We start from the raw sequence: 11,946 nt of genomic DNA on the forward strand, positions 1-11,946 counted from the left end.
TTTTTAGTTGACTGTTAATAAAGATATATTTCCAATCCAAGTTTACAGATCCTGTAGAATTCTGTCTATGGATCACTTGAGAGACCATGTATTCCAGATTAAGAAACTCTGCCTATTATATATAAATTTGAAAATATTAGTCCCTCATTTGAAACAAGTTTCATGTCATTCAGTGTAGCTATATAGCCCCCTTATTTAAAGAGAGACATTTACAATTTGTGTGGTGAAGAAAATGGAGTCCTCAAAAATGGTTTCTAGATCGCTGTCTTTTTAAACAGAGCCTTAAAATGTGATAGTTTGTATGAAGTTAGCTCAACTTTTCAAAGTACAGTGCATCTGCAATATTTCATTTCTCTTTTCTCTATTTTCCTGTTCCCTTTATCCTCTATCTGGATGATGGCTTTCCTTTCTACCTTTTCCTTCACACTAGTTTTCCCTTTTCCAAGTTGCTCTATTCTCTAGTCTTTCCACATTTTTAGATTGTCTTTAAACTTGTTTTAATTCCGGCTCTTGATTTTAGTTTCAATGGTGGTTATAATTAACTCCTTATAAATCAAGATGTTAACCCTTACCTACTATAGGGCATGCAACTTGGGATAGTATTTCAGTAATGGGGTGGATTTGCATTGATCCATTCACACGACAGCAGTCCCCACTGTGACTAATGATACAAAGGGTCAAGGTGACTGGGATTAGTGGTTATAGCATCACTGGTAAAGAATAGTTCAAATTTAACAATCCGACACAGGAACATTGGATTGACCTTGTATTTCGACACAGTGCTTTTTAATCTGACATTTTAAAAAAATATCCCTATCAAAAGTTACTCTTTCCTGAAATTATACCAAATTTTGTTCTACTTTTTTTTTGCCAGATGAATTTAAATGGTTAGCGTGTGTGTGTGTATGTGATATGATTACAAAAGTGGTTGTGACTGCTCAAGGATATATATATATACACTCCACCTTTAGAAAGTACATGTTCAAAAACCAAAGAGATTGGGGAACAGAAAAATAATGCTTATATGAAGTGTAACTAAGTCATATTAAGACTAAAATCCTAGCATGTAGTATAACTGAGTTCCCAAAATAGTGGAACCCTATGGTAGTGATTCAGGATCTTTTGCTGCTGAGGTCCTCAGTGATCTTATCCATTCAGAAATTTTCTTAGCTTTTTCTTGTATACTATAAGATCTATCATCATAATAATAGCTCTTTACTTCCGCTAGTTTCTGTTTCTTGCTACAAAATATTCGCTGAATATTCCCAAATGCAGGTTTGTTTTGTGATGATTCTATTGGATAATTCTTATTACTTGTATTCAGTTTGTCAGGGTATATACGTAGTCAATACACACAGGGCTATGGTGAGATGCCCTCATTAGAAATACAGTTTGTTTGAATGAAAGAATAATAATCATACATAATCATTGAAGTATAGAGGTAGTCCACTCTAAAAAGATAGCTTGTAAGTATATGACTGAGGACATTTTGAAAACCCTCCAAAAAGGTAAAGCCATAGGTTTAATCCAGTTATAGAAAGAATGACTTAACAGAGAGGGCAACAATTAAGTGCAGAACAATACTTTGAATAAGAAGACATTATCTTCTTCCCCACCCCAAAAGGCTTTCTTTTTTATTATATCCTGATAGTGGACATGAGTATATTGGCCATCATGAATATCTTCCTTCACTTTGATTTGTATTTACAAAAAAACAACTTTCTTATTATGATTATCTTTCTTATGTAGATTTTCCATTAGGGATTGAATACAATGGCCAGATAATAAACAGTGTTCTAGGGTACATGATCATGATGCTTATCATTAAATATTAATGAAATAGATTTCTGGGTTGTACATCATTCTCTTGTGAGTGTGGTAGCAGGAGATTTGCTGAGACTAAACTTTTCTTTCTTAATTTACGTTCTTGTCTTCTGGAAGTTATCCTTGAGTAGTTTCCCGGAAAGGGTGATTGGATTTTTTTTTTTTTTTTTTTTAGTGGGCACACCAGCAGCATGTGGAAGTTTCCAGGCCAGGGTTGAATCTGAGCTGCAATTTCAACCTAAGGTGTTGCTGCAATTTGGGATCTTTTAAACCACTGCTCCTGGCAGGAGAGCAAACCCTCACCTCCACAGCACTCTGAGCCTCTGCAGTCAGATTCCTTTTTTTTTTTTTTTTTTTTTTTTTTTTGCCATTTTTAGGGCCGCTCCCGAGGCACATGGAGGTTCCCAGGCTAGGGGTCCAATCGGAGCTGTAGCCGCCGGCCTACACCACAGCCACACCAAGGTGGGATCTGAGCCGTCTGCAGCCTGCACCACAGATCACAGCAACACTGGATCCTTAACCCACTGAGCAAGGCCAGGGATCGAACCCACAACCTCATGGTTCATAGTCAGATTCGTTAACCACTGAGCCACAATGGGAACTCCTGCAGTCAGATTCTTAACCCGCTGCACCACAGTAGGAACTCTCACTGGAATTTTTTTTAATACAATAAATTTTACTATGCTTATAGTTGTACAGCAATTGTCACAACATAATTTTACAACATTTCCGTCCCAAACCCCCAGCCCACCCCTCCTCCCAACCTGTCTCCTTTGGTAACCATAAGCTTTTCAAAGCCTGTGAGTCATTTTCTATTCTGGAAGTAAATTCATTGTATCCTTTTTTTAGGTTCGATATAGAAGTGATAACATGATGTTTGCCTCTCAGTGTCTGACTAACATAGCAAGATAGCTTCTAGGTCCATCTATGTTGCTGAAAATGCCATTATTTCATTCCTTTTTATGGCTGAGTAATATTCCATTTTATATAAGTATACATCTTCTTTATCCACTCCTCTGTTGTTGGACATTAAGATTGCTTCTGTGTCTTGCCTGTTGTATACAGTGCTACAGTGAACACTGGGTTATATGTATCTTTTTAACTCATGGTTTTCTCTGGAAAGATGCCCAGGAGTAGGACTGCTGAATCATATGGTAATTCTATTTTTAGTTTTTTGAGGAATCTCCACACCATTTTCCATAGTGGTTGCACCAATTTACATTCCCATTGACAGTATAAGAGAGTTACCTTTTCTCAACACCCTCTCCAGCATTTATCGTTTTTAGATTTTTTTTTTTTTTGGGATGATGACCCTGGCTGGTGTAAGGTGGTACCTCATAGTGGTTTTGATTTTCATTTCTCTAGTTATTAGTGATATTGAACATATTTTAATGTGTTTTTTTGGCCATCCATATGTCTTCTTTGGAGAGTTGTCTGTTTATATCTTCTGCCCATTTTTTGAAGGGGTTGTTTGTTTTTCTTTTGTATTGAGTATTGGTAATTATGTAATTTGGAGATTAACTCCCTTGTCAGTCACTTCATTTGCAAATATTTTCTCTCATTATGTGGGTTGTTGTTTTGTTTTGTTTAGGGTTTCCTTTGATGTGCAAAAAATTTGATGTTTAATTAGGTCCCATTTGTTTATTTTTCTTTTACTTGTCATGGCTCTAGAAGGTGTATCTGAGAAGATACTGCTGTGGTTTATGTCAGAGTGTTCAGCCTATGTTTTCCTCTAAAAATTTTGTAGAATCTGGTCTTAATATTTAGGTCTTTAATCACATTTTGAGTTTATTTTTGTGTATGGTGTTAGGGAATGTTCTAATTTCATTCTTTTACATGGAGCTGTCCAGTTTTCCCAGCACCACTTTTTGAAGGGACTTTTTTCTGTTGTATTTTCTTACCTCCTTGGTCATAGATTAGTTGGCTGTAGGTGTGTGGGTTTAATTCTGGGCTTGTCTATCCTGTTCCACTGATCTATAATTCTGTTTTTGTGCCACTATCATATTGTTTTGTGACTGTAGCTTTGTTGTAGAGTCTGAAGTCAGGGAGCCTGATTCCTCTAGTTCCATTTTTCTTTCTCAGGATGGCTTTGGCTATTTTGGGTCTTTTGTGCTTCCAAACCTTTTTTTTTTTAATCTTTTTAGGGCCACACCATGGCAAATGTAGGTTCCCAGGCTAAGGGTTGAATCAGAGCCACAGCAATGCCACATGCAAGCCACATATGTGACCTACATCACAGCTGATGGCAGTGCTGAATCCTTAGCCCACTGAGCAAGGCCAGGGATAGAATCTGCATCCTATGGATACTAGTCAGATTTGTTACTGCTGAGCCACTCCTGATGGGAACTCCCAAACAAACTTTAAAATATTTTGTTCTAGTTCTTGAAAAATGCCATTGATAATTTGATAGGGATTAAATTGAATCTGTAGATCGCCTTGGGCAGTATAGTCATTTTGGGACAATATTGATTCTTCCAATCTCATAGCATGGTGTATCTGTCCATCTGTTTGTGTCGACTTTAATTTCTTTCATCAGCATCTTATAGTTTTCAGAGTACAGGTCTTTTGTCTCTCTCTCTCTCTTTTTTTTTTTTGGTCTTTTTAGGGCCACATCTGCGACATATGGGGGTTCCCAGGCTAGGAGTCCAGTCAGAGCTGTAGCTGCTGGCCTACACCAGAGCCACAACAACATGGGATCTGAGCCACACCTGTGACCTACACCACAGCTCATGGCAATGCCGGATCCCCAACCCACTGAGCAAGGCCAGGAGTCGAACCCACATCCTCAGGGATGCTAGTCAGGTTAGCTAACCACTGAGCCATGACAAGAACTCCCTTTTTTTTCTTTTGTCTCTTTAGGTAGGTTTATTCCTAGGTATTTTATTCTTCTTGATGAGATGGTAAATAGGATTGTTTTCCTGAATTCTCTTTCTGATCTTTCATCGTTAATATATAGAAATGCAGTCAATTTCTGTTTATTAATTTTGTATGCTGCAGCTTTACCAAATTCATTTATAAGCTCTAACAGTTTTCTGATAGTGTTGTGAGGATTTTCTAAATATAGTATCATATCATCTGCAAACAGTGATAGTTTTACTTCTTCCTTTCCAATTTAGATTCCTTTTATTTCTTTTTCTCCTCTGATTGCCATGGGTAGTACTTCCAAAACTATGTTGAATAGTAGTGGCAGGAGTGGATGTACTTGCCTCGTTCCTGATCTTAGCAGGAAATCCTTCAACTTTTCACCATTGAGAATGATGTTAGTTGTGGGTTTGTCATATACGGCCTTTATTATGTTGAGATAGGTTGCCTCTCTGCCCACTTTCTGGAGGGTTTTAATCAGAAATGGGTGTTGGATTTTGTCAAAAGCTTTTTCTGCATGTATTGAGAGGATCGTATGGTTTTTATTCTTCAGTTTGTTAATGTGTGTATCACACTGATTGATTTGCAGATACTGAAAAATCCTTGTGTCTCTGGGATAAATCCCACTTGATAATGGTGAATGATCCTTTTTAATGTATTATTGGATTTGGTTTGCTAGTATTTTGTTGAAGATTTTTGCATTTATGTTCACCAATGATATTGGCCTGTAGTTTTCTTTTTTATGTGGTATCTTTATCTGGTTTTGGTATCAGGGTGATGGTGGCCTCATAGAATGAGTTTCTTTTTTCTGTTCCGTGTCAGTTATTTCCACCAGTCTGTCTTCCACCTCCCTTATTTGTTCTTCTGCCTCCTCTATTCTGTTGTTGGCTCCTTCTAATGAATTCTTTATTTCAGTTATTTTATTCTGCATCTCTGCTTGCTTAATCTTTAAATCTTCTGTTTTTTTGTTCAGTGTTTCTTGTAATTTCTCAATCTTTGCCTCCAGTTTATTTCCAAGATCTTTTTTTTTTTTTTTTTTTTGCTTTTTAGGGCCGCACCCGTGGCATATGGAGGTTTCTAGGCTAGAAGTCGAATCAGAGCTACAGCTTCTGGTCTATACTATAGCCACAACAATGCAGGATCCAAGCCACATCTGCAACCTACACCACAGCTCATGGCAAGGCCAGATCCTTAACCCACTGAGTGAGGCCAGGGATCAAACCTGCAACCTCATGGCTCCTAGTCAGATTCATTTCTGCTGCGCCACAATGAGAACTCCTATTTCCAAGATCTTGAATCATCATTGCTATCATTACTCTAAAGTCTTTTTCATGGAGGTTGGTAATCTCCAGATCAATTTGCTCTTTCTCTGAAATTTTTTTCTTGTTCCTTTGTCTGAGTCGTAATTCTCTGCCTTTTCACTTTGAATAGATTTTTAGTGTGGTCTCCTTTCCGCAGACAATAGGGTTGTAGACTCTATTGCTTCTGATGTCTGCCCCTCTTGTGGCTGAAGTTGGTATGGGGGTTTGCTGCAGGCTTCCTGATTAGAGGGACTGGTGCCTGCCCACTGGTAGGTAGAGCTGATTCTTATCCCTCTGGTGGGTGGGGCTTTGTCTCTGACTGAGGTTAGAGGCAGCTATGTGCCTGGGGAGGGGGTGGTCTTTAGGGAGCCTGTTTGCTGATTGGAAGTGCTGTGTTCCCATCTGGTTTGTTATTTGGCCTGGGCTTCTTAGCCCTGATGGGTGAGGCCAGATTTTTCCAAAATAGCCACCTCTAGAGAAGTTCACACTGGTGATTGTTCCCGAGACCTTTACCTCCAATGTCCTTCCCCCAGTGAGCTACTTTTGCCCTCTCTTTTCCCAAGAGATCCTCCAAGAGCCACAGGCAGATCTGACCCAGATTCCTATGGCATCTCCTGCTTTACGCTGAGACCCAGTGCACATGAAATCCTGTCTACACCCTTTAAGAGTAGAGTCTCCATTTCCATCATGCTTGTGGACTGATACACACAAGCCCTGCTGGCCCTCAACACCAAATGCTCTGGGGATTCCTCCTCCCAATGCCAGATCCTCAGACGTGGGAACCTGATGTGGGACTCAGAACTCTCACTCCTATGGGCCAGGGTCTGTGATATAGTTACTTTCCAGTCTGTGGGCTGCCCACCCGGTAGGTATAGGGTTGTTTATATCACATAATCACCCCTCCCACCATCTCAATCTGCCTCCTCTTTGCTTTTAGAGTAGGATTTCTTTTTTGATAGTTTTCAGTCTATTTTGTTGAAGGTTTTTCAACAGTTGGTTGTAATTTTGCCATTTTCATGAGAGAAGGTGAGCTTCAGTCTTTCTACTTCACCATGTTACTCCTATCTCCCCTCATTGGAATTTTTATATCTTGCATTTTTGAAGGTATCTTTATTATGTACTCATACCTGACTGAAAGATTGGCCAGGTACAAAATTCTTGATTGAAATTAATTTTTATTCATGATTTTGGATGCCTGTTTTACCATCTTTTATCTTTCAGTGTTGCTACTGAGAAGTCTGATGCTATTCTGAATCCTAATCCTTAGATGAGACCTTTTTTGTTTGATGTTTTACTGGAAGTTTTTGGATCTTTCTAAGCACTGCACAGTCATTCAATAGCTCTTCGAGAAAAGTATTTTATTTTTAAGACCCATCTTATTGACTAGGAAACTGAGACTCAGGGAAATTAAATAAGTTGTTCAATCATAAAAGAACTAGAAAGTGCCAGAACCAAGATTCAAACACAATCCAACTCAAGCATTTATATGCTTTTTATTGTACTATAGCAGTTAATATTATAAGGTTTTAAGGGACCTGAGAGTTCAGTTAGCCCAGCCACTATGCTTTTTTTAGGTTTTTTTTTTTTTCCCTAATATAATTGTTTCTCTGAAGATTACACTGATTCACAGTAAGGGTGCCACAGTAGCCCAAGATAAATAATATAATTTCAAATTTCTCATGTATTTCAAAATCTGTCAGTATACATTTAATGTATCTATCTATTTCAGTTTAATTCTCTTTAACACCATATTCTAATTTTCTTCTCACACAAGGCAGTCTTCTTATTTTGATGTGCTCCATGCTTATTAACATCTTCAAATCCGTTGTCTGTCTCCTAAATCACTGCAGATGTAACTTGTTTTTTATGAGGTGTGCTAAGCATGTCTTCCATTTCTTTTGGCTGTTTGTGTTAAATCTGTGATTACTTTTCTCAAAGCATCATTCTAAAAAACAACTGGTTCAGAATGACTGTTACATTAACACATAAAGAAGTTTTTATTTTAGCAAGATGTAATACAATACTTTTACAGATGGCAAAGTGTTAAGGTTGAATTTTATTTGCAACAAGTGTGCTTAAATAACATGCTGACTACATTTTACTGGAGGCTGATGTCATCACCAAATTATATATGCTATACTTTTATGTACTATGCAATACAATATGAAATGAAATTCCTTTCCTCTATAATTCTTAGGTCAGAAAAAGCAAAAGAATATATATAAGATAATATACATAAAATATGTAAAAGGTGAATGTGAATCAGTATGCAAATCCAACCCTAGGAATTGGTATCTGTTCATCCCTGTGTTTTACCACCATAGTTCCATGACATTCTCTTAATCTTTTTAAATTTGTTTCATTATAGACACCAAATAAACTTTAAAATACACCATCAAAAGGATCATTGGGACTTCTTTATTACCCATTATTATTGCCTATGTCTCTATCTTGCCTCCCTCCCCCAGAATCTGTCATGCAGCACAAAAAAATAAGCAAGCAGGAGACCTTCATTAGTTTTCTGCTCTATCCTCCCTGATTTTCAGAAAAAAATCCAAAATAGGTTTCTTTGGATTAAAAAAAAAAAAAAAGTATTTTAAGAAATTCTACCCCAAAGGGTATTTAACGGGATGGTAATAGATATCAGAGGAAACTCATAAATTGGAGAAGGGTTCCACAGCCAAACTGGTTAAAATCTGGTGGCTTTTTTCATTGCAGAATTTTTGACATTAAATGTTATAATATATTCATTATAATCTCTATAACAGGAATGACCTATTTTATAAAAAGTTTCAAGACTAATTAGACTGGAGAAGCTATTGTAAAAGAAGTCACCTTTTCATCTAAAGATCAAGTGGTACACTTTGGAAAACACTGCTTTGACTCTTATAGCACATCAATTATAGCCTTTCAAAATGCAGTAACAGATTTTCATGGAGAATAATCCCTCTTCCTATTGTTAATTGCATATTCATTTTATAAACTGTTATAGCAAGTCTCAAACTGACATATGTGCATTTGAATAACTGATCCCTAGAAAACACTGGATTTATGGAGGATTATTCTATAGAGAAAAAAAAATTATGAAGCCAAACTTGGTTTTGTACAAAGAGTCCAAGGGAAAAAAGTGCTTTTTAAGTGACCTGCTTTATAATGATAAATTCATTTATTCCAAACTCTTTTAAGTTTTCTACATGAACACACAGTCTTCCTTTTCCTCAAATTATTACTATCTCCTCACTACTGGACATCCCAATAGGAGACATATGTTTTCTGTTGAGATAATTTGAGGCTAATATAATACTCAAACACTTTTCAGATTTCCAAGAAGCTCTGTATATTTGAAAAAAAGGATTTTAAAGATAACCATGCATCTGCAATTAGATTTTCCTGTGGTTGGAAGAAATTTTGGCTAGCAATAGGAATGCCTAAAGGAAAGTGGACCCTCATTACCTTATTTGTTCATTTAATTAATGTTTATTGATTCTACTTTGTGCCTATTATTATGCTATATACTAGAATGAGGATGAAAAGAGAATGAAAGATAAGACACTGCCTGGAAGAAAATCTTTGCAAAACACATATTCTATATCTTCTATATCCTATAGAAGAAGAAAAAATATGTGAAGAACACTTAGTACTCAGCAATAAGAAACCAAACAACCCAATTAGGAAGTGGGCAAAAGATCTGAACAAGCCTCTCACCAAAGATGATATACTTACAAATAAGCATATGAGAAGATGCTCAACCTTATATGTCATCAAGAAATTGCAAATTAAAACAATGAGATACTACTGTACAACTATTAATGGTTAAATCCAGAACACTAATACCAAATATTGTCAAGGATATGCAGCAATAGGAAATCTCATTCATTTCTGATTGAAATGCAAAATGGAATATCCACTCTGGAAATATGATGGTGTGTTACAGAGCTAAACAAAGCTAAAAGCAATCAATATGTCCTTTACTTTTTTTTTTTTTTTAGGGCCGTGCCCATGGCATGTGAAGGTTCCCAGGCTAGGAGTCGAATCAGAGCTGTAGCTGCCAGCTTGCACCACAGCTCACAGCAATGCAAGGTCCTTAACCCACTAAGTGAGGCCAGGGATCAAACCTACATCCTCATTGATGCTAGTCAGATTTGCTTCTACTGAGCCATGACAGGAACTCCAAGATGTCCTTTAAAAATGAATGGGTAGGAGTTCCCATAATGGCCCAGTGGAAACGAATCTGACCAAGAACCATGAAGTTGCAGGTTCGATCCCTGGCCTTACTCAGTGGTTTAAGGATCCGGTACTGCCAAGAGCTGTGGTGTAGGTTGCAGATGTGGCTTGGATCTCGCGTTGCTTTGGCTGTAGTGTAGGCCAGCAGCTACAGCTTGGATTAGGCCCCTAGCCTGGGAACCTCCATATGCCGCAGGAGTGGCCCTAAAAAGACAAAAGAATAAAATAAAGTAAAATAAAATAAAATAAAAATGAATAGATAAATAAACCATGGTGCATATATACACTGAAGGCAGTATTATTCAGCAGTAAATACAAATAAGCTATCAAGTCATGAAAAGATGTGATTTTAAATGCATATTACTAAATGTGAGAAGCCAAGCTGAATAGATTACTTATTGTATGAACTCAACTGTAATACATTCAAGAAAAGGCAAAACTATAAAGACTATAAAAAGATCTGTGTTTGCCAGAGCTTTGGAGGATGAAAAGGAGGAATGGATGGATGGATGGAAAATAGAGAACTTTTACTTCAATGAAACTATCACGTGTAACACTGCAATGGTGGCTACCTAACATTATGTATTTTTCAAAACCCAAAGAACTATACAACGCAAAGGATGAACCCTAATGTAAGTATGGCCTTTTTAATAATAATGTATCAATATTGTTTCATAACTTGTAGCAAAGTATCCCTGTTGTACAAGATGTTAATAATAGGGAAAACTAAAGAATAGGGGCAGGGGAGAGGGACTAGATGCAAACTCTTTTTACTTTTTCCTCAAGTTTTTCTAAACCAAAAACTGCTCTAAAAAGTAAACTCAATTAAAAATTTAAGACCACTAACCTTTAGAAGTACATTTTGGCAAGGACCAGTATTTCTGGGGCATTTGTTAAAAAAAAAAATACGGACATAGTTTGACTTAAGGACATAAGCCTCTGCGAGAATCAATAACAGTTTATGCCACAGGACTATTATAATATAATATACTATTTATTTTCTATATCATTCACTTTCTAGACAGAAGACCCTTCGTGAATGGACCATGAATTGAACTTTGACATAGACCCCTCTATTTTAATACTAGGTATACAACTTCTTTTAAATTACCTTTTCTTCCCACAGTTTCTTTTACATCACTTCAAATATAAAAATAATGAGAAATGTTTTTGGGTTTTTGTCAAGATTAATGCCTCCATTTGTCCCCCTTATGAGGCTTTCGCCTGGTACTTTAATTCTAAGGGAATGTACCCACCAGTTCTGGGATGTCTGCCCTGGGAGATTAGCTGGTGGTTGACTCCTCATTATACATACTCAATCAGCCTATGAGTGGCCAGAAAATTTCACATTATTTTGTACCACTTGAAAGCAAAAAGGGAGGGAAAAAAATCCCCCAATCTCCCCAAATTGCTATTTCCAAGTGTCCAAGTGAAATTTCAAGTAACAATTGAGTTTGACCAGCTTAGTGGAACCCTGAAGCTCAAGCTGACTCTAAACCTGTCTTTAATCAAGTTAACCACAACATGCAGTCAGGGGAGAAGTAAGTGTTTGCTGTTATGTCCCTCCTTATCAATACAAAATGCTACTAAATTTCATAACTCCCCATAACTCTCTTAGCAGCCTGAACTTCCTCTTTTGCACCTCTCAACCCATTGCCAATATGAATTATGTACCTATATTTTCAGGAGGGTAAGTAAGGAGAATGAAACTTTTCAATGAGAACTTTTTTCAGAA

General features: G+C 37.0%; 1 long non-coding RNA gene across 1 annotated transcript in view; it reads left to right on the forward strand.

The window, feature by feature from the left end:
• LOC125128772 (uncharacterized) overlaps nucleotides 1–11,297 on the forward strand; it is a 94,211-nt gene extending 82,914 nt beyond the window's left edge. Inside the window, exons 4-5 of the long non-coding RNA XR_007135310.1 lie at nucleotides 10,685–10,843; nucleotides 11,233–11,297. This is a non-coding gene — a long non-coding RNA (uncharacterized LOC125128772). The remainder of the gene's footprint in view (nucleotides 1–10,684; nucleotides 10,844–11,232) is intronic.
• The last annotated feature ends 649 nt before the right edge of the window (nucleotides 11,298–11,946 follow it).

The sequence above is a fragment of the Phacochoerus africanus genome, chromosome 6 (assembly GCF_016906955.1).
Source record: "Phacochoerus africanus isolate WHEZ1 chromosome 6, ROS_Pafr_v1, whole genome shotgun sequence".
Taxonomy (NCBI): Eukaryota; Metazoa; Chordata; class Mammalia; order Artiodactyla; family Suidae; genus Phacochoerus; species Phacochoerus africanus.